General features: G+C 37.8%; 1 protein-coding gene and 1 long non-coding RNA gene across 8 annotated transcripts in view; both read left to right on the plus strand.

Annotated features, from left to right (window-relative positions):
• The first annotated feature begins 10,490 nt into the window (after nt 1–10,490).
• LOC121313814 lies at nt 10,491–15,129 on the plus strand. Its single transcript, XR_005950043.1, has 3 exons — nt 10,491–10,860; nt 13,956–14,100; nt 14,265–15,129. It is a non-coding gene; the product is annotated as an uncharacterized LOC121313814 (long non-coding RNA).
• Nucleotides 15,130–19,034: 3,905 nt separating this feature from the next.
• LOC121314309 (ALS2 C-terminal-like protein) overlaps nt 19,035–23,702 on the plus strand; it is a 36,868-nt gene continuing 32,200 nt past the window's right edge. For 4 of the 7 annotated variants that reach the window (XM_041247421.1, XM_041247419.1, XM_041247425.1 and 1 more), the window contains exon 1: nt 20,269–20,601. The gene's annotated coding sequence lies outside the window, so the exon portion shown is untranslated. Of the gene's footprint in view, nt 19,054–20,267; nt 20,602–23,702 lie in introns of those variants that run through there. The other 3 variants (XM_041247420.1, XM_041247424.1, XM_041247422.1) reach the window with 3 other exon arrangements.

Raw genomic sequence — 23,702 nt, forward strand, 5'->3', positions numbered from 1 at the left:
CCACAGTGATGCCAGCACCCTGTTTTCAAGAGGAAGCTCTGCTCTATAGGAGAAGTAAATGTATATTTTCTTGCATAGTTTCTAAAACAAAAGGACAGAAAAAAGTTATTTACTATGCTATGTACTCACACAACTATCAAGTCACATTTTAATTGTTAATAATTGTTAATAAATGAGAAAACTAGAAAAGGAGATGCAATTGCTTCATAAACAGCTGCTGGATGAACACATTAAGAAATCTCTTTAGGGCGAGATAGACCCTTCGGACTGCACGGCATGCAGCGGTTTTGCCATCAACTGAGCAGAGGAATGCACCACTAGCAAAAAAGCGCAGCTGTATGCATATAGTCTGTGTGACTGTCAACACACGGCTGCGCCTGCTGGTATGGGCAATTTAAGGCTCAAGTAGATTTATTAGGTAAATGATACCTTGTCGACCGAATCTATAGTGCTCAAATTCAAAAACATCTGAATGACGCTAAGGATCTTGGCAATCTCTCAGCACTCTTTCCCTACGAAAAGTTAATCTAATTAAAATTGCTCCTTGATCTATGGGATCTCTAAGGAAGGGTGGTGCCATTTTCGAGGGGTGTGTCAAGTGCTTTCATTGGGTAGAAGTACAAGTTTTTATACACAGATCCGGCTAACTTTAAGATAACCTGCACTGGAACAGGTTTAAGATTAAGAATGTGTTGCTATGGTAACTTAGTTGGCTAGAGTTTAAGCTTGCTTCGAGGAACGGAAAAAGACAGACTTCTGTCAAGTTATCGTGAGAGTTAGCCAGCTACGAGGAACAGGGGCCAGGTCTCGAGGCTCCATCTCTAGTGGGTAGTCACTGGAAAATATTGACACAAAGAGAGCATTAGTGTTGATATGCCGCTCAGGTGTGCAGATTTAATTTCAACACAGTACTGACACTATGGTACCAACAATGGTAACCTTACTGTCACATTTAGTAAAGAAACCAAAACAAAACAAAGCTAAAAATACAAGTTTGCCATACGAAATAACGAGTGATAGTCCCACTAAAAGGAACGTCCAGGAACCTACTACTCTATTTAACCCTTTATATACTGTTTTGGGATCCACATCACCTAAGCTAACCTACTTCTGTTCTGTTGCTTCTGAAGTCATGGCATCCCAGCGACTCCAGGCCACTCCCACGGTCCTGGCTGGGCAATCGCCTTTCCGTGGTAGTAGCTCCTGGAGAGCGGACACTCCCCTCCTTGATGTCAATAAACACAAAGTGCCTGTCTATGTGTCAATCTCATTGCAATCGCCCCAAACTGTGGCACAGCCGCTTTCTGAGCTCTGCGCAGCATCCCTGGGCATGCCCCACAGCCCTGGTCCTGATCAGCTTAGCGCAGGGCGAGCCTCCCGCTCAGCTGGTCGCTTAGCAGCGCTGATAACAGTTGATTTCTCCCAGGCAAACACACACACTCCACAAACCAGCAACAGGGCTCCTGTGACAGTGACAAAAACACTATATTCAAATAATAATAATAATAATAATAATAATATAATAATAATATAAATAATAATAATAATAATAATAATAAACGTTGTAAACAATTTTTAATCTATCTGTCCCAGTTCTGGTCATCCTGCATAAAGTTTTGTAAATAATAGCTCCAGATTCTTAAGTAGAAAGGAAAGATACTCTTCCATGCATATGTGTAATTTGCCCAGTCAGAAATTCCTGCCACCAGCCCAAAGAATTATTCTAATATAATAATATCTTTATATAGCACCTTTCATAGTGGAATCACAAATGCTTTACAGAGGTAAGCTGTGAATTATATGCAGAGTCACTTACAGTAAAACATTGATTTAACAGCTCATCTGCAGGAGCACAAGGAGGTTAAGTGACTTCCTTAGGGTCACACAGTAAGTCAGTGGCAGCGGTGGCCTTCTGATTACATGTCCTGAACTTTAACCACTGACCACACTGCCTCAAATATTAACTGCAATAGAAGTTATTAACTGCAATACAAGTTAAACAGAATCATGTTCTTTATTAAAAATAATAAATCTAATTGCATTTACATCAAAGTAGGGTAGAAATGTAAAATATAAACACACAGATAATTGAAAATCTAAAAGAAAATTATATGTACCATACTTTTATTCGAGTAGGTATTTTGATTTAAATAGACAAAACTGCACAGCTCAAGTTTAAAGCCACATCTAGAAAAAAAAATTGAGACTTTCAATAAGGAAAATATGTAACACTGTAACCAAATGATAATGTTTCTATGAATGCTGTAAACTGTAGGGTTACAGTTGTTGCAAGACTGCAAATACAATGCATAGGCCACTGGAAATAATTTAATTCTACTCTCCAAGAAAAACCCACATAAAGTAATCTAACTTGATGGTTAGCATAACATAAACGTAAATGTTACAATGAAATGCATTTAATTCTCCAAGTCTAAAACTGGTAGTGACGTAGTCAAGTTACAGTACCCTAGGAGGTGCTTCAGACACATGAACTCAATGAGGATTGGAAGCCTATTTCATGTTAAACCATCTGCCATCAAGATGTTGCCGGGTGGTCATTATTAATGCCATTAAAGAACACACACATTTTTAAAAGCCATTGAAGATCTTTGAAGCAAGATCTAATGAATAATACATGAAACATACATTTTTTAGCCTTCCCTTTATTTTGAGGAGTGGTCATATCTGTCACAGTTTATGTAATAAACTGTCATACTATTGAATTATTATCAAATGGACTGCCATCTGTTTTAATACAACATAAGAAAGCTGACATTGTTTTGGGGTTTCATTCCTCCAAAAGGAGTGATCTGTAAGGTTTAACTGTGATAATCATTACAAAAACACTAATGATTTTTTTTTTTTTAATCAGGTTATTGTGAAATGAAAACCAAATACCTAAGCATGTAGTTTGTGCTACAGATTTAGAAGTATAAAAAAAATGACATGGGTATTGCAAAATAATACCCTAAATTAGGTTTTACGACCAAATATTATAGGATAACTTCAAGCCTCATTACTTCCTGTGGCAAGGCCATTGACAACTAGCTAGAATTCAGCACCCAGAGATGAGTTACAGTCTGATTCTTAGAAAAAATGGACTCAACGGTGTCAACCTGTCAAGGCTTTTTAAGATCTCTAGAGATGCCTGCCAGAATCATTGAATCCCTTAATTTGAAGACATGCTTTAGTAGCGGCTGTTGAAGCTGGGGGGGGGGGGGGGGGGGGGGGTTGGGATTCTTGCTTATTTTGAATCGAATAGCGCTTAGGATCGCGAGTCCATGAATAGAACTGTGCTGTATTTGTCTTTGCGCTGAAAACGCGATTTGTGGTCTAAATGCGACTAGCTAATCCCACAGTAATCCTACTGGTCAGACAGAATAAATCCAGCTTCATAAAAACATAACAAAGTTTACAAACGAGAGGAGGCAATTCGGCCCACCTTGCTCGTTTGGTTGTTAGTAGTTTATTGATCCCAGAATCTCATCAAGCAGCTTCTTGATGTCTTTTAGAAATTTGAAAGCTTGAATCAGATTGCTGTATAGTCTTCTTTGTTCAAGACTGAAATTCAGTTCTTTTAGCCTGTCTGCATATGACATGCTCTTCTTTGCACTCTTTCTAGAGCAGCGATATCCTTTTTTCAGCGAGGTGACCAGAACTGAACACAAAATTCTAGATGAGCTTCTCGGGTTCAGTACTGTTCTAAAGATTTAAAAAAAAGCATCTACCTTCAGAGAACTGTTACACATGAAAAGGGCTTACAGTAAAAGAACAATTGCCATTTTATATTAAAAACTTAGATCCACATATGTGGATCAAGTCCCTTAGTGCCTTGAAGGAACATGTTTTTATGTCTAGACCATGAGCTACATCTAGTGGACAGTCTATGAATAGCAGGAAGTGGTCTTCTTTATTGTCAAAAGTTAGTTTTGGTTTATTTATTTATTTTTTTTTACAGTTGTGCAAAATGTTATTTATAACCCTGCATATGCCAGAAAAACACATTTTAGTTGATTTTAATTATTAGAGAGTATATTAGACTATACACAGGAGGCTGTGTGGTCCGCTGGTTAAAGAAAGGGCTTGTAACCAGGTCCCTAGTTACTTAACCTCCTTGTGCCCCATCTTTCGGGTGAGACGTTGTTGTAAGTAGCTGATGCATGGTTCACACACCCTAGTCTCTGTAAGTCGCCTTGGATAAAGGCATCTGCTAAACAAACAAATAATAAATGTATATTAGACACACAAAGAAACATTGCAGTGTGTATACAGTAAATATAAAATATGTGTTTTTAAATCTAACGCATAAGACTTTAATTTTTTAATTTCTAAACTCTTAATTACAGTGTAAAGGCAAATCAAGCAGGCAGGTATTTTTACTAGTTCCTACATCAGTAGTCATAGTAATATCCATGATAAAAGGAATAGGGGATGCATTTTGCATCTTATCTTTATGCAGTTGAAATTTCCATTACAGTATTAATCAATTTAATTCACTTAGAAAAGTCTCTGAAGCTACAGCACTGGAGAAGTCCTCTTTGCCAAGTTTTATCTCATTGACTAAATCAACAAGAATCAGAGATGGACGGAGTGCATTATTCCAATTATATATTTTTATGGATTAAGAAAGACTGCAACAGCTGTTAATATGTACCTACACCTACACTGACAGTCCATGCTTCATCTACAGAGTACGTTAACAGTTGCTATGAACTGATGATTCCCTTTCAATTCGAAGATGACCACCAAAATGTTACGTATGGGATATGCCTGCCTGTTGATAGGTATTTTCTGAGCTCTCTATACCAGAGCTGCTGATAGGCTCCTTCCTGGGATGACGCCCTCGGTCCTGCCTACCAAGGGATTAAAACCATCGTCCCACAGAAGCCATTTCTCTTTTTGCCTCTCAAGACAGTAAGGTAAGACCTCCTGAGCTTGAATCTATTGCAGTTCCCTTGCCTTTCAAGCTGAAAGCTGGCTTGCTGCTTTCACGAAATCAGTGACTCCTGATTCATCTTTTTCTTTCTATCTTCCCTCAGCAACCTGCACGCATTGCAGGCTGCTGCTTTCTGTCTGTGGCACATGAGTCGACTGCCTGTGCAGTACTGATTTAAAGGAGTGGATGTTGTTGTCTCTTCTAGCCTTCACTTGTGTGGAAGCATGCCAATGGGACTAGGCTTCGCCTTACCCCCACTGTTGAGCGACTCTGCTGGCTGCTGTTAGCAGTTAATATATATATATATATATATATATATATATATATATATATATATATATATATATATATATATATATATATATATATATATATATATAAATTAAAAAACAACAGCAGGCCTTGTCCTCCACAGGGCAGTAGAGTAAACTGCGCCGGCTGCCTCAGCCTGCCCACCTCGGTGCGTTAGGCCTTAACAAAAAAACAACAAAAGCAGTGTGTTCCTACTGTTATTGTTTATTGTTTATTGCTTATTGTACTTCATCCACAGATTCACCCCTACGGCTTCGGGCCTGTGTGTCCCCTGGTATACGTTACACGCTGACCAGGTGTGTGACTACACATGGTTAGGGTAGGCACCGCTGCATCAGCTGTCCCCAGGTGCTCAGCCCATGGTACTTTGGTGCACACAGTGCGCTTGGTGCACATGTGGTGCAATTAGTGTGCACAGAGCTTGGTTTACTCAGTGTGTTACAGCCATGACGAGCATCCAGTTGTTCCATGCCTACGCATCTTGTAAGACGAACATGCCACTCAATGATAGGCACGCACTCTGCGTGCAACGCCTAGGGGTCCAACATGCCACTGAGCCCATAGGAAGAGAGGACTTCTGCAACTTATGCGTGGCTTTTCAGCCCAGAGTACGTCGCAATAGGCTCAAAAGGGCAATGAGGCTCAGTCTCCCACAGTAGAGCCGTCAGCAGCCCTCAGGGCCCCATCCCCTCCGCTCAGGTCCCTATGCCAACACCTCGTAGTCACTCTCCCACAAAAAGGGTGAAGAGCTCAAGGCAGACGAGGGACATTATTTACCTCAAGGAGCAGATGGCCCAGGTCCTGGTAGAGGCATTGGTAGAGGTCCCGGTCCCGCTACTACCCACACCAGCTTCGGCCCTTGGGTCTCCCATGGGAGCCCAGGCCAAGCCAGAGCCGCAGCCCTTGAGGCAGCCTCAGAGACTAGTTTGCCACCGTTGTCCAGCTCTATGTCGGCACTGATGGGGCGTGCTGCAAACTTTTTGCAGATCCCCTGGGCGACACCAGCAGAACCATGGCGATCTGTGTTTCGGACACAGGCACTGGCTTGAATGTGGTAGATCCTTCTTTGCCTTCAGTAGGCACGAGGGTCCTTGAGGTTGCACGCTTGTACCGCTAACCTAGGGTTAAGCGGTTCTGACGTGTCCCTTGTATGCTGCCATTCCTTCTCCCTCGCGACGGCTCTGGTATACGTTTCCCTTGTTTTGGTTGCCGTCTTTGAATTTAAAGGGAATGTTAGGTTACTTACCGTAACCCTTGTTCCCTGAAAGAGAAGACGACCACCAACCACGAGGTTGCCCTAAGGGGAACAATGCAAAAAGAGAAATAGCTTCCGTTGAATGATGGTTTTAATCCCTCGGTAGTTGGGACCAAGGGCATCATCCCAGGAAGGGGCCTGTCAGCAGCTCTGGTATAGAGAGCTCAGAAAATTCCTACCAATAGGAGGCATATCCCATACGTAATGTTTTGGTGATCGTCTTCTCTTTCAGGGAACCAGGGTTATGGTAAGTAACCTAACGTTTATTGAGTCTACAATAATGGTCTTGTTTATTCTTATGTTTCTAGGTAATACAGAACTTAAAAAGCCAACACACCAGTCATTGCATACAATGTTTCCTTACATAATGCTTAAACCTGATTTGCCAAGGTAGAAAATCTGTTTTATAAATAAGGTATTGCAAGAAATCATCAAAGCTTGAACTGATAGGGGTTTCTGAGACTCAAACTTAGATGAACAGAGGGAATGGATTTGGGAAGAGCCTAAAGCACACAAAGATGAACACCATCTGCTGTTTGTATGCAGAGAGGTTTTTAATGGTTTTGTTATTACTTTGTGTAAAACTGCCAATTTGCTATTCAAGTTAAAGCAGTGGTTTTAAAATCACGTTTCTTTCCTTTTAAGCATTGGTGAGTTTTCTTCTGTTGAATATGTTCTGGTTTTGTTTCACTGCTTGTATTTGTACTTCAATTTGAAAGATATAGATTAAAAAATAAAAAATAAAATAAGCAAAGTTGCTTCCTGGTACCTCTTCATGTGTTTTAGTTCAAACTCCAATTATCTAGTTTTTGTCAGATCATGTGACCTACAGTAAAGGTACTAGAAAGCAGCAATTCATCTATAGCAATTTATTTGAAATATTTACATATCTTGAATTAATGTAAAAAAAAAAAAAAAAGGAAAATAATTGAAGAACCAAAAGATTATCAGCACAATAAACGAGGACCAGTAATAATACTGATAAAGTTAATAAGTAAGATATTTTATTTTAAAGCATAGATTAGCGTTTCTTTAAGCAGCAAAGAATTTCAGAAGGACTTACAGTAATGTATTTAGGCCTATGTATATGGAATAGCGACGGAAACAAACAAGCATGTCATCTTGCTAAATGCTAGGAAATGTTTTTTTTTTTTTTTTTTTTTTTTTTTTGTTCAAATAATCTAATCTTAATCTTCAAATCCAATAATCCTTTTTTTTCATTTGTAATGTTTTTATAATTTACCAGAAACAGAAACCAGAACCTTTTCTGTTATGATATCAGAAATGGATTAACATTGATTTATTCTTGTTTATTTCATAACAAAACGAGACTCGAGTAGAACAGGCAGTCAAGCTCTGCAGTATAATAACATAGGATACACTAAACATCAAACAAAGTCATTTGAATGCAATTTTTCATGCAATGCTTCTGTAATGGATTTATTTACATTTTAAGACTCAGGGCAATGCTTTCCTTCTTGCAATTTTCTTCTTTTTATTTATGAAACTTTGATAATGAAGCCAAAAACAGTTGAGAAAAATTTCCTGAAACTAAAACGGTATTTTATTATGAAGAAATAAACCCTGTATACTAAATAAAAAATAATAGGGACTTATAAAACTGCTTGTATACAGTACCTATAGAAAGTATACATCCCCTTTTAAAATTTTCACCTTTTGTTGACTTATAGCCTGGAATTAAAATACATTAAAATTGTTTTTTTTGTTTTTTTTTTTATGTATCTACACACCCTACCCCACAACTTCCAAGTGAAAAAAATATTCTAGAAATTTGTAGAAATGTAATTAAAAATAAAAACTGAAATAACTTGGTTGGATAAGTGTCCATCCCCCTTGTAATAGCAATCCTAAATTAGCTCAGGTGTAACCAATCGACTTCAAAATCACACATTAAGTTAAGTGGCCTCCACCTGTGTTAAATTGTAGTGATTCACATGATTTCAGGATAAATTCAGCAGTTCCTGTAGGTTCCCTCTGCTGGGTATTGCATTTCAAAGCAAAGACTCAACCATGAGCACCAAGGCGCTTTCAAAAGAAGTTGTTGAAAGGCATAAAAAAAATATGGGTATAAAAAATATTAAAAGCCTTGAATATCCCTTGGACTACGGTCAAGAAGATTATTAGGAAGTTGAAGGTGTATGGCACCACCAAGACCCTGCCTAAATTAGGCCGTCCCTTCAAACTGGATGACCGAGCAATACGAAGACTGATCAGAGAGGCTACCAAGAGGCCAATGGCAACTTTGCAAGAGTTACAAGCTTTTATGGCCAAGACTGGTGAAAGTGTGTATGTGACAACAATATCCCAAGCACTCCACAAACCTGGCCTTTATGGTAGGGTGGCAAGAAGGAAGCCATTACTCAAGTAAGCCCACCTTGAATCCTGTTTGAAGAATGTAAAACAAAGAAAAAAAAAAACTCTGTAGCCATGTGGCAAAAAGTTTGATGAAACTAAAATGGAACTTTTTGGCCTAAATGCAAAGCATTATGTTTGGTGCAAACCCAACACAGCACATCACCCAAAGAACATCATCCCTACTGTGAAGCATGGTGATGGCAGCATCATGTTATGGAGATGTTTCTCATCGTAGGGGGACTGGGGCACTGGTCAGTATAGAAGGGAAAATGAATGGAGCAAAGTACAGAGAAGTCCTTGAGGAAAACCTACTACCCTCTTCAAGAAAGCTGAAACTGGGACAGAAGTTCACCTTTCAGCATGACAATGACCCAAAGCACACAGCCAAAGCTGAACATTTGTGGCATGACTGGAAGATTGCTGTCTATCAACACTGCCCAAGGAACTTGATAGAGCTTGAACAGTTTTGTAAAGAACAATGGTCAAATATTGTCAAATCTAGGTGTGCAAAGTTGGTAGAGACCTATCCCAACAGACTCACAGCTGTAATTGTTGCCAAAGGTGCTTCCATCAAGTATTAACTCAGGGGGGAGGGGACTTAAACAATTATGATCTTTCAGTTTTGTATTTTTAATATATAATTTTTTTCCGCTTAACAGTATGGAGTATGGTGTGCAGATAAGAAACTCTGAAGTACTGACACAACAAAATGTGAAAAAAGTTCAGAGCGGTGTAGACTTTCTATATGCACTGTACCTTAAGCAAGTGCAATCTAGATACTTGTTGAACGAAGAGTTCTTCCTGTCAGCTGATGAACTGATCTTCCCACTAGACCCTCTCTTCTAAAGCTTTAATATTAACAAGTAAGCAAAGAACAAAGTTGTGGTGTATAGCCACTGTTTACCGTCAGTTTTTTGTGCAATCTCTAAACATTGAAAACTTTTGCACAGGGGAACATCCATGTATTTTTTATTTGTTTCATATTACATTTATATTACAGTAGAACCGCAAAGTTAGAAACCCCAATCATAGGAGATGTCACAGTTTGCTTTGTTCTTCTTCTTATTTGACAGGTTAAAGTGATTGATCCTTTACATTATTAAACCAATAATAAAGCAGAGCACATTTTATTGTGTTGTTTTTGGCATTGCTGCTTGTCATACACCTCTAACATAGTAACAACAGCTTTTGTCAATCCAGTAATTCCTTCCCCCTCTATGTTTATGAAAATAGTATGTGCAAGATATGAATTAATTAAAAAATACACATATTAGGTTTTAATCATGTTTCGTATTTGTAAAAATATTTATGTATTCGATTGCATTGGATATCTTATACAAGCTCAAGTGTAACACAGAATTTAAAGGCACATTGCAATGGTTCATTGTATTTATTTTATTTTATCAATGCTGTTTAAGTGTCAAATATCCAAATAAAATTACACTTTAAATGTAGCTGCCATTTTTTTTTAAATCTATAACAAACCCAATCATTATAATGGGACTTGTTTTAAAGCCAGATGAATTTATCTCCCTTAATGTACATTCTAAAGAATTCTCCAGGAGTGTTAATTTATTACATGAAATCCTCATGTGGTCTACATTTTAAACCAAGCAAGGAAAAAAAAAAAAAAAGTTTTGCACCTTTTGTGTTGAAACTACCCAATTTTTTTGCTTGCAGTTTTGGTCTATATAATGTGAACCTGACATACCACCTTACATTCCCAGCTCCCGGCCAGGTATTGAGAGCCCAGAAACTGTAATGTCAGTGGTAACCTGACAACACAATTCTGGGAAGCTTGAGAAAGATGATCAGCCTGCACTTACCTCAGGGTCCAGGATCTGTGGAACAACAATGGACATGTAGAGAGACAACAACACGGATATCGTCCCGAACAGAGAAAGGAATGAGCAAGGCTGCAGGTCCCACGCCATCTTCTCTTCTATCCCTTCTTTGCGATGGGAGGACTAGAATTGCCCAGGTGATTGATAGTCAGCTAGCCGTTGACAGTAAACTAGCATCTGTTACAGTGCTTTACTCCCCCTGCAGCCGGCTGTCTTTCCACTCCATTGGTCAGCCCCCAGACTGGTCTCTCAGGGGCAATTAATTAATAAGCGCCAGTGTCACTTACGACCAATGCTGCAGGGGAAATAAGAAAGCCAGTCGAGGAGAAAGCAAAAGAAAATGTAATTTAGAAATCTGTAGCTGCCCTTTCAGTTTAAGTGATTTGTTAATATGCCATTATGCATGAGAGGGAATGGGCAATTTTGGAATTAATAATGTCTATATCAAATTAATATATGTTTTTAAGATTTTAACTCAAATAGACAAACACTACAAATTCTTATGTGCGACCGCAACCGTATGTTGTACAGTTACAATTACCCCCCTCTAGGGATTAAGTCATTAAAAAAAAACATCTGTTTTTCTTTTTTTTTTTTTTTTTAATGACTCAGAATCTTTTTTGTACACCTGTATCTCAAAAAGTCTAGCAAATTAAGGAACCACGCTCAGCATACACATAGTCCCAGGGGTATCGATGTGCAATGGGGTATTAATATATTTTGTGGGGTGCTGGTTTTACAGAAATTGAGCCCCAAAGATAATGGTCTGACGTCACTGCTTTGTGACATTATTGCTAGGCATAGTAACCTGCGACCGTTCCATTGAATAGGGAGACATGGAATATATAGTTCAGCACACACGGGTCACATCTGTGTTTCTGTCTGGTTTAAAACTGGTAATCAGTGATAATTTGTTTGTGTTTGTGCCTTCAACACTGGGGAAACTAATAGGCATGCAGCTAGTACAGCAGTTGCAAGCAGCGACACTGTTACAGTACAGATGTCTTTCAGAGGTTCATACTGAGGTCCACATTTAGGGAAGATTAATAATAAGAAAATGTTGGTTGACAACAAGATATAAATGATAACATGCTCCAGCTTACAATTTTTTAAGAATATTACAAAAAGAAAATGATTTTGTAAAGAGATGAATGCATTTTATACGTTTATCCTACCCCTTGTGCTGGTTAGAAAAAAAAACATACTGCTCCGTATCACCTGATTTATATAGCGCCATTGTAAAACTCAAACACAGAATTAATTATCCCCCATATTCTTTATTAAAATTATATGATATTGCAATTAATACAGCACTTGACAATTACAAGCATGGAATTGATAGGAAAGTATTTTCAACTCGGGCAATTGTGTTCCACAAAGGGAAAACCATCAGCCATTCTCATTATGATGCCTGGCTGTGAAAAGATGAGCAATGGTTTCAGTGTAATGATACACAATGCACACAACGCATCAGACTGCCTAAAAACCTGCATGATTCTTACATGATCTTTCTAGAGAGAGTGGACAGCCATGCAACATGAAGAATAACTGCCCTCAGCACTACTGTTCAAAGTTGTCCCCACCTCCCCAGCCTCAGGTACAATCGTTGCTGTCCCCTCTCCATCCTCAGGGTCAGTGATTAATATTTTTCACGTTTCATTTGGCGTCAATAAATATGGCTTTAAAAAAAAAAAAACTTTACATACCTGGTGCATGTCTCTTTCTTCTGTGCTGTTTAGTATCTCACTATGTGGCAGATGTGGTTGTTTGATTTTCCAGGATGCCTTATGCAAAACAATGGAAATTCAATGGCAAAAATTTTGTTAAAGTAACAGTAAGGTTTCGTTGCAAAAGTCCAGAGGGTCAGAAAATTGCAAGTTAAGGTTGCCACGTAACCTTAGCTCTGTGCACCCTTATGTGTATGTTTCTCATCACACTTGACATCACACATGACATCATCAGTGACATTGGCAGTGACATCATTAAGCACATGACAAATTCTCCCCGAAGGCTGGCCATATGGATATAATACTGGGAAATCATAGTCCTTGTGATTGGTAACATGTTCAGTAACTGCATTAGCATTCTCATAAAGTTTTCTGCCAAGCTAATTATTTCACCAGTGTGCTAAGTAAAACCAATAAACAGAATACAGTAGTGCTATAGAGTTAATTAGGGACCTTCCATATATTACTGGAACTAATGGTAAACAAGCCATATTTCTCCAAACGCTATCAGCAGTGATATTCATACAAGCAATATTTTCTTTATCTGGAATCTGCAACATTGGCTTTCTTGTTTTAACTGCACTGTTTCACAAGGCAAAAGGAGTTACTGCATATTCTGCAGTATGTGTATGTTTGCACTGTGATTAACCATTATTCTTTCAAACTTTGCAGTTGACTGAATGCTTTCTAACATAATGTTATGGTGGAAGGCAATTATGTCATTAAAATGTTTAGGTACAATTGCAGATTTCTGCAGTTCACCATTGTGAAAATGTAATATTATTCAATGAAGTACATAAACAAGAGGTAGATTGTAATGCATATACATTATGCTTGTGTCACGGGTGGGGTGACTAGGGGTAACCACAAGTAAATAGATTATTTGAATAGTATGAACAAGGCCACCTTAAGTTTGAAAAGGGCAAGGACCTTTATGACCAAGCAGTAATAACCTTTCCGGAACAGTTTTTTTTTTTTTTTTTTTGATCCCCAGGAGGACTCACTCACACACTAAGGAAAACATAGGTAGGTTAAAACAAATGTTATTGTTTCTTAACAGGGTAAAAAATGCCCTTTAAAAACCACACACAAACTAGCTGCAAATAGAAACTGCTAAAAATGAGGGAGAAATCCACCCCCCCCCCCCCCCCCCCCCAAAAAAAAAAAAAAAAAATACAAACTGAGGTAATCCCCTCCTGTTGGTAAAAGTCTCAAAAAAATAAATAAATAAAATGTTTAGCTGCCATACAAAGAGTCCAGTAAAAGTATTGGAAGTCCTATTAAAGTTGGTTCCTAAACCACTCAGCTACCCCCTTGTCCTGAGGTCCACTATCCCCCATAACGAACCACCAATGGACCTCACTGCAATGATATGCCGACCCACTGAAGAAGATGAAGATGGAGATCCCGGGAAACCTGAGAGGGGGAAGGAGGGGCAAATAAGGAGGCCGTCAGAAATGTGTACAACAGTAAGTAAAGCTTTCTCATGCATTCCTGTGTTCCAGCTGCTTACTCTGACTCGTGTATCCCTCTCCGGTTCTGGAACCCGACTGTTGCACCCTGGACTGGACCACTGAACTTTGACCCCCAACGGTGGACAAGTATCACCCTGGAATGGACCCCTCGACCTCGATCTCCTACATGGAACCGGTAAGTATCACCTTGGTGGGCTTCATGCATACCCTGACAGAACACAGCGTCATCTCAGGGTGGGTAAATATAAGTTATGGATATACTGTTTGTAATATATCAAAGTCTCAAAAAAATAAGCGAATAATAATGAATGTCACTTCCCGTCTCTTCACTGGTCACAGGACTCCTGGCACGGTCTGCTCAAACCTGGACAACCCTTGCAATGTAGCCCTGCAAAACGAAAGCACGATCGGAAAAAATGAAAACATGTATACAGCTCCAAAAAACGTCTTTCTAGAATCCCAGTGAGCTTTGTAGTGTCTGGTAGTGTTAAAAAAAAAAAAAAGAAAAAACAGCCCAATATGGCGGATGTGAAAAGCAGTCACGGTACATAAACAAAAAAAAAGAAAATCCAAGAAATAAACAGAAAAATTGTAGCACAGTCCTGAAACAACAAAAATCCCAAAACAGCAAAACAAAGAAATCCAAATCTGTTAATTACCCTACAGCCAGAATCCTTCTTTCAGGGAAGCCAAGACTCTCTTCCTTTTTCCTTCTCTTCCATCTGTTTAACAATTCTAGCAAACAGTTCAGTTTCTAAAATGCAACAAGAAAAAGAAATACAAAAGAAAAATAAATCAGGTAAGGGTACATCGTAAACAGAAAACACAATAATTAGTCATTTCAGTACAAAAAATAAAAATAATTGATAAAACGTCACTTGTGACACTTACAAGAGACATAAAACACTGCTTCATGTAGCAACAGTATACCATACAGTACTATAATAGACCCCTTTACCCTTGCGCCTTTTCAGTGAAATGCAATGGAAAGTGTTAACATATGTAGGATTTGACATATTGCATGTCCCATTTGTTTTCAGGTACTCCTATCCAAAGATCTAATACTCATCATTACATATATGAACATCATTTACACATTTCTGAGTAGAAGGAATTCTGTTGTTAAACATTGCTAATGCGGTAGTGAACATGTTATCAATCAGAAGGACATCCACTGATTTCCCAGTGTTATGTCCGTATGACCATATGGAGAATTTGTCATGTGCTTAGTGATGTCATTGCAGAGGTCATTGATGATGTCATATGTGATGTCAAGTGTGACGGGAAACATACACATAAGGGTGCAGAGTTAAGGTTGCATGGCTACCTTAATTTGCAATTTCCTAATCGTTTGGACTTTTGCAACGAAACCTTAATGTTACTTTAACACAGTTTTTGCCATTGAATTCTTTCCTATTCCGTACATACTGTAGCTGTATGTCATGATCATCAGCTTTTGAATTTACAGCCTTGGTGGGGGATGTGTGTTGCTGACATACTTGTTTATCCTAAAAAGCTTTGGGATTTTTAATGATTCATTGTAAAGGTAGTACATACCTGGTTGCAGTCTCAAACTAAATATGTGAAAGCTGTGCTTTGCCCTTACTTCTTACATGTTCTGACTACTTCACCAGGGAGATTTTTTTCCAGCTGCAGGAGTTGTGAAACACAGACTTGTTTTGGCTGGTGCTCAGCCCTAGTTTTGGGTACAGAACATATTATAGACTTATTAAGAGGTGAACTCTCAACTACATTACAACATCATTTCCCAGAGGGATTATGGGAAGAAAAAGCAAGTTTTTATTCATGGCAGCAAACCACAGCTCAGTAGCATCTGTACGTATATACAGTGGATCTCAAAAGTATTCACTCCCCTTGGACTTTTCCACATTTTATTGTGTTACAGCATGGAATCAAAATGGATTTAATTAGGAGTTTTTGCCACAAAAAAGTCCATAATGTCAAAGTGAAAAATAAAATCTACAAATTGTTCTAAATTAATTACAAATACAAAACAAAAAATAATTGATTGTATAAGTATTCACCCTCTTGAATCAATATTTGGTAGAGGCACCTTTGGCAGCAATTACAGCCATGAATCTATTTGGGTAAGTGTCAACCAGCTTTGCACATCTGGACACCATAATTTTTGCCCATTCTTCTTTGCAAAATTGTTCAAGCACCGGATGGGATGGGGACCTTTGGTGAACAGCAACTTTCAACTCTTTCCACATATTCTCAATTGGATTGAGGTTCAGCCACTACAGGATGTTGACCTTTTTCTTTTTAAGCCACTCCAATGTGGCTTCGCTGTATGTTTGGGGTCATTGTTCTGTTGGAAGTCCCAGGTCTCTTACAGACTTCAGCAGGTTTTCCTCCAGGATTTCTCTGTACTGTGCTGCATCCATTTTGCTCTCTATCTTTACGAGCTTTCCAGGCCCTGACGCAGAGAAGCATCCCCATAGCATGATGCTGCCATCACCATGCTTCACTGTAGGGATGGTGTTCTCAAGATAATGTGCGGTGTTAGGCTTGCACCAAACAAAGCTCTTATCGTTGAGGCCAAAAAAGCTCTATAGAATCTTCTTCCATCTTCTTCCACTTGGTCTCCCACATGCCTTCTGGAAAACTAGCCGAGATTTGATGTGAGTTTTTTTCAACAATGGCTTTCTTTTTGCCACTCTCCCATAAAGGCCAATTTTGTGAAGCACCCGGGCTATTGTTGCCATATGCACAGTGTCTCCCAGCTCAGCCGTGGAAGACTGTAACTCCTTTAGAGTTGCCATAGGCCTCTTGGTGGCCTCCTTGAAGAGTGCCCATCTCGCCCAGATACTCAGTTTTTGAGGATGGCCTGTTCTAGATAGATTCACAGTTGTGCCATATTCTCTCCATTTCTTAACAATGGACTTTACTGTGCTCCGGGGGATAGTCAATGCCTTGGGAATGTTCTTATATCCTCCCTGGTTGGTGCTTTTGAAGAACCTTATTCTGGATTTGCTTTGAATGTTCCTTCATCTTCATGATGTAGTTTTTGTTAGGAAATTTACTAACCAACTGTGGGACCTTCCAGAGACAGGTGTATTTAACCTGAAATCATATGAAACACATTCATTGCACACAGGTGGACTCCATTCAACTAATTATGTGACTTCTAAAGACAATTGGTTGCACCAGAGCTTCTTTAGGGGTGTCATAGCAAAGGGAGTGAATACTTATGCAATCAGTTATTTTCTGTTTTATATTTGTAATTAATTTAGAACAATTTCTAGATTTTATTTTTCACTTTTTTGTGTTGATCAGTGGCAAAAACTCCTAATTAAATCCATTTTGATTCCATGGTGTAAACTCGCAATGTGGCTAATATTTCAATAGGTACAAATATTTGAATTTTAAGATATTATTGTAACAGTGTATTACGGAGATCAGTCTTGACTATATATATATATATATATATATATATATATATATATATGTCCATATGAAGTTCATGATACTCAAATTAGTTTCCTGGAATTACTGTCATATTTAGGAGAATAAACAAAATATGAATTAAGACACAAATGTAAATAACATCTTTAAACCCCTATAGAAGAAGTACTGCCTTTTTAATTTTGTTAATCAAAATGTATTCATTTTTAGCATACTAAAAGGGATCAATTATTTGTGTTAAATTGTACGTAAATTGTTAATATTGCACATTGTATAAGTAGTTGCTATGGAAATTTACAGATATGTTTGTTTTTTTTATGGATGAACAATAGATATAGGACCCCACCCTGATAAAAAAAAGCACACACTGTTCTGTTCCAGTGGCTATTTATTAAGCAATAATTATGGGATGGCTCTGATGAGTAATATGGCCCAAGGCAAAGAAAAGCTCAAATTTAATATGTAGTTATAACAAACAGTGCAACAGTAATAAATTTGTTAATCTTTTCCATGCACTGTACAAAAATTATACACAAAACTGTGAAAGATTTTAAATCCCAATCAAACTGCGTTAATTTGATCAAAATTAGTTATAAAATGGTGAGACTATGACTAAAAGAGGATTGGACAAGAGTACATTTGGAATGATGAATGATGAAAACAACATATTTAATGTGTGCAGAACTAGAAATGGGCTTGGTTAAAAGATTAAAGTTTACATTTGTCATATTCCCATTTTATTCTGTTACCCACTTAAACAAGTACCTAAAATAGTATCATATATGGTCACTTTCATATTAATGAATAGTAAGTTGATTGGTCTTGTTTATATATATATATATATATATATATATATATAGGTATATATATTATATCTATATAGGGTAATATATTTCCAAGAATGGAATTCTTATAAACTATTCTAGAAAGAACTATCCCTAGGATAAAGTGTGAATTATGGCGCCTCAATCTTTTGGTATTTTTTAAAAGCTGCTGTAAGGTTGCGACACTGATAAAAACAACAAAAAGGTAAGATTAAGATCTTGACACTATCTCTCTATCTGTAAATGTGGGATGAAAAGGGTCTATTCATTAGAGCGCATTGATGAAATGTGACCGTTCTAATCTCATAATATAAAGTGAGGTCTGCACCCGTTCATGTCAAACAACAATCCTAGATTAAATAATGGATTTGTGACATGTTAATCAACTCAAATGAAATTCAAAATTTATTGTCATAAAGTGATTGTAGCTAACAAAATAATTCCACATATTTTCTGAGTCATGTAAATTAATTCACTATATAGGTCCCAAATGATTTATCCAACATGTATTTTTATTATAAAACACATGGTAACTACACATGGTTAAAGAAATCACTATTTTCAGGTTTTGCTTTCAGATAGTCTTGCATTTCTTTATCATTTTACTTGGACAGTGAATTTGTTTCCAACTTTTCAGGACCTTATTTCCTGTTCGTTACCAGCTATCTGCTTTTCTTAATGACTGGCTTGCTTTGCAGCCAATAGGATACTTCAACTCCAAACACACACCAGGATCTCACCTTTTAGTTTGACAGAAGCCCCATTTCTTAGGAAGTGAGATCTCTGATGGCTGTGAGGGGTCAACTGAAGCATGCTGATGGGACCATTCAACCAATTGAAAGGAAGAAGCACAGGCAAATAAAGGTAGGAAAGAGGTAAGAAATGCCACCACAGGTTTCAGTAAAGTAGTTTCATTCATTTCTCTTATTTTTTGAGGGTGTTTTCAACCTTTCTGAGTAGCTCTGGATTGTGTTATCCTTTTTTGCCCTTGCTTTGAGCTTGTCGGCAAAATTATAAGTACTGGGACCTACAAGCCTTCCTCTGTCCATTCAAGCCATACCAGAGTGACCTTTCTGACAGCCCTGCCTACTCTCTGTCTATGAATGTTGAGTAGGGGCTGGAACAGTTGAAAGTTCACTCTGTCACAGGGTTTGAATAGACAGTGTAAGGTTGTTCACTCACAGCATTTAGGATTTTCTAGATAAACTCAAAGCAAACTCAAAATCACATGAATGCAAAATTCAGGATTTTCCATGAATGCACATTTATAGAAAAAGTATTCAATATTGGAGTAACAGAATCCCAAATCACTTTGAATGATTGCAAACACCTTGAAATAGTAAGGGAAATATAAACCAGTGCATGTACATAGTTGCATATTGTTAATATTAAAATAATCACTTTTCCTGAGGTGCTCACAGATGCAGAAAAAATAAAATAGGATTTTTAAAAAAAGGTACAACGGCCTATTTTATTGCACCTTTGTTGACCTTACACATGGAAAGAATTTGGGTGTTCACAGGAATGGAGATTTATAGAAAAAATATTCAATAATGGAGGAATAGGACCACTCAGAATTATTAACTAACTAAGACAAAGAGCAATTAAGACAAAGAACAACAACGGCTACATGTGCTGGATTTAAACCAGCACAATACTTGTTGGATTAAATGTGTTTATTTATTTTGGCCACATGCCATTTTTTTTATTTATTTTTTTTTTCGGTTGGTTTAATTTATTTTATAAAGAGCGAACACATTTGCGTCTCATTCCGCAGTAGGCTGTGTATTTCCTGATCTGGTGGTCACCCACCCAGCCATCTGTAATAGAGTGAAGGACTAGGTGGAACTTTTTCTTGAGAATGTGTCCATTTCATAAATATAATTTATGTTTTTTTCAGTGAATAAGTTTCTATCTCTCTCTGTGCCTTAACATGTGCACTGCTAATAACTCATTTTCATTTGCCTTCTAGCTATTGCTGTTTTGAAAAATCCAGGTGTTCACATAAAGCCAAGGAATTCCATAGTGACTGGTGGGGCTAAATGAGCCATTTGTGAATGTTTGAATCACTTTCCTCAGGTGTTCACAAATTTAAACTAGGATTTAAAAGAAAAGTTGCATACGCCTGCCGTACTGCACCTCAGCTGAACTCTTATATATGGAAAGAATTTAAAAGTTATTTGAAGTTGCAGTTCAGAAATTGCAGTGGGAAGTGCAATGCTGGCAAGAGCTATCGGTTTCCATGTGGACCTGGAATGTTTGCAATGCACCTTGGGAAGGGCTGTCAGTTGGGTGCTTGACTCCCTTGTTTTCTATTCAGAAGCAGGTCACTAGATTCAGGAAAAGAGAGACTGAGTGATTACTAGAGACTGAGTGATTACCCAAACACGGAAAAGGAAATATAAGACAAACAACAGCAGCCGGTAAGACAAAAACTTTATTTTACCACGCAAAAGTGTTAATGTACTGTTAATATTACTCACTATTTTTGTTCCCTTGCTGTCATTATTTCATACAGCATTGACCACAAGTGCAATGCACAAATACTTTGGTTTCTCTATTAATGAATGCAAATATTCTTTAAAAGCAGTTTTGCTATTTATGTATGTTTTCTAATATCATTTAAATTACTATGTTTGTTTTTGTTTTTTTTGTTAACAATATTAACAAGTTGTTACAACAGAGGCTTAACCAAATTACATTTACCAAAAATAAAAAATAAAAAAATATGCTTTTGAAAAATGCATATTAAAAATTAAATTTTACAACTTTTGAGAGCACAGTATTTTTTTCAAGATAAGATTTGTTGTCACTGTGTTGGATTATTAGGTTCAGAATTGCTTAAATAAATATTTCTTTAGGCATTCACTAACGATAACCAGTTTTCTTACCTACAGTAAGGACCACCACCAGTTTGACATGATGTAGACCTGCTTTTTTTTTTTTTTTTTTTTTTACTTAACTATGATTTACCCAGGCCTATACATTATTTATTTTAATACAGACACAATGATTCAAATGTAATCAAAGTTATAAAATGAAAATTCATTGGAGTTCTTTTCTGCTGCATATTTTCCAGCATAATTCAGTCTCCTTGCTGTGCTCAATTGTATCACAAGCAAGTTCGGTGACCTGTAGCAGTCACAAACAGGAGTGCTGACTTTTAAAGTGGGAGTAGTGTATGTTACAGGGTCCCGTTGACCTATCACTCTCCTATTGTGGCAGTCAGCAGAATTTAAAGGAGAGCTTGTGTTTTAAAACTATAGTTATGTTCCTACAATATTTATTTTAATAGTTGTAAAGTTCAAGTTGTACTCTTGGAAATGAATGAGGGACATTTCTGAAGTCTGAAGTTATAGTGTGTCAAAACAGTGTTCCCAGTTTTTCAGAAGGACTTAGCTCAAGACATTTAGATTAGTATATAAAGGTCTGCTGACTAAGCTCATTACTGTGGCACAACCGATTAGTCTTCCAAAAAACTTTTATTAATGTGTATTTACCCATAAAATTGTTCACAATAGGAGTCTAATTCTATCCAGTTTTATGACTGAAGCATGAAAAAGATGAGATGACTACCAGGTCATGCTGCTAATCAGTGGCCAATCTGAGATTTCCTGGCTTCTAGTCTTCTGCTTAAGTCACTAAACCTCTGCCTCTAGCTTCAAGTAACAGCCGTGTTATCCCCACAACTGAACAGTATTAGTGGTACCGCCCTTACAATTTTTCTGCTGGAATGGGATTTTTGACACACTGTGGCAGCTCATTGCCGAATGATGTACTGTATTTGTACTTTTTCAAAATGAGATATTTTCTTTCATGCGTGCAGTTGCTATTGAGCAACCCGATTGACTTCCAAGTAATTGGCTGGATCATTGTTTTTTTTTTTTTTGCTCACTTGGTGCATGTTTACAGTATAAGAGAGAAACAGGAATTAAGCTTGTATTGTTGTGTATGCCAACTTACTCACTGCTAATGATAGTAGAAATGAGGTGTGTGTGTGTTAGAGTAGGAGCCAAGGAATTTCATTAGGTAATTCATACAAGCCTCTGCACAGCATGTTGATTAAGGCACTGTGCGGTGTGTTGGTCCCACACACCTTAGGCGGCAAATTAAGTAAATGAGCTTCTCACAAGGTATCGGTTTATACAGTACAACTAGCAATTGCACTTGTCTATACACTAAGTGTCGCATGCTTTTAAGCTATAAACAGTATATACTTGATATGTTTTGATTGTGACATGCTACACCGCAAATGCATACTGTGTACTATAATACTACGCATACTCATTTAAAACAACAAAGTGTTTCCTGTAACTATAGAATCTTCTCATACAATGCAGAGTTCATGGTTGTGTCAATGATGGCAAGCCGTCCAGGTCCTGAGGCAGCAAAGCAGCCCCAAACCATCACACTCCCACCACCATGCTTGACGGTTGGGATGAAGTTCTTCTGTTCGAATCTATGTGCTTTTTGGTGAACTTTGGCCAAGCCGCAATGTTCTTTTTAGAGAGCAGTGGTTTCCTCCTGGCAATCCTTCCATGAACACCATTCTTGTTCAGTCTTTTTCTGACAATTGAGTCATGAACACTCGCATTAGCCAAGGCGAGAGTGGCCTGTAGATCCTTGGATTTTACTCTGGGGTTCTTTGTGACTTCCTTGATGATTTTCCGGTTTGTTCTTGGAGAGATTTTGGTAGGATGACTGCTCCTGGGTAGAGTTACTGTGGTCTTGAACTTTCTCCATCTGTCTGACAGTTGATTAGTGGAGCCCCAAATCCTTAGAAATGGTTGTGTAACCCTTTCTAGACTGATGAGCATAAATAACTATTTTTCTGAGGCCCTCAGAGATTTCTTTTGATCATGGCATGACACGTTTCCACACACCTGTAAGGTGAAGACCAAACTCACAAAGTTTCTGATCTTTATATAGGGTGGGACATCCCAAACTCATCCCTGAAGACCTACCTAATTATTTAAACACCTGATTGTAATTATCCCCTTAATTGAGCTGAGAAAACCAGCAGTTCACTTACTTTTTCACATACCCTGAATCTTAATTACTCATTGTTTGTCTAATTCATACATCATTTTGTTTCAAAAGACATGGAATTGGTTAATATAAACTCTATTGGATATATTCAAATGTAGTCGATAGCTTGTCGCGTTTTGGTTGATGAAGTAGTTCTCTGTCTCCTGGTTGTATCTGACTGTACGCTGCTCTTCGGTGTTTATCTATATATGCTTTATCTTGTCATCATAATGTGTCTGTGGAAGGGTGGTGGGTAATTCACTGACACAGGAGACAGACAGGTGGATTTGGCAACACCGCACAGGTGCCCAGTTTTATTTTGGGGTGCTATTTTTCTTTTAGCCCGCAGATGGCGCTGTGGGTCCGTGGTCTGATTTACCAACGATGGTAAACAGAACCACAGGCATACCAATCGAAGGTACACAATACCGGCACCCTTGCAGGTGCTTCGAAACAATAATTCAAAACAGAAGGCACAAAGAAACAGGGAAAATAA

This window comes from Polyodon spathula, chromosome 4 (assembly GCF_017654505.1).
Source record: "Polyodon spathula isolate WHYD16114869_AA chromosome 4, ASM1765450v1, whole genome shotgun sequence".
NCBI classification, from domain to species: domain Eukaryota; kingdom Metazoa; phylum Chordata; class Actinopteri; order Acipenseriformes; family Polyodontidae; genus Polyodon; species Polyodon spathula.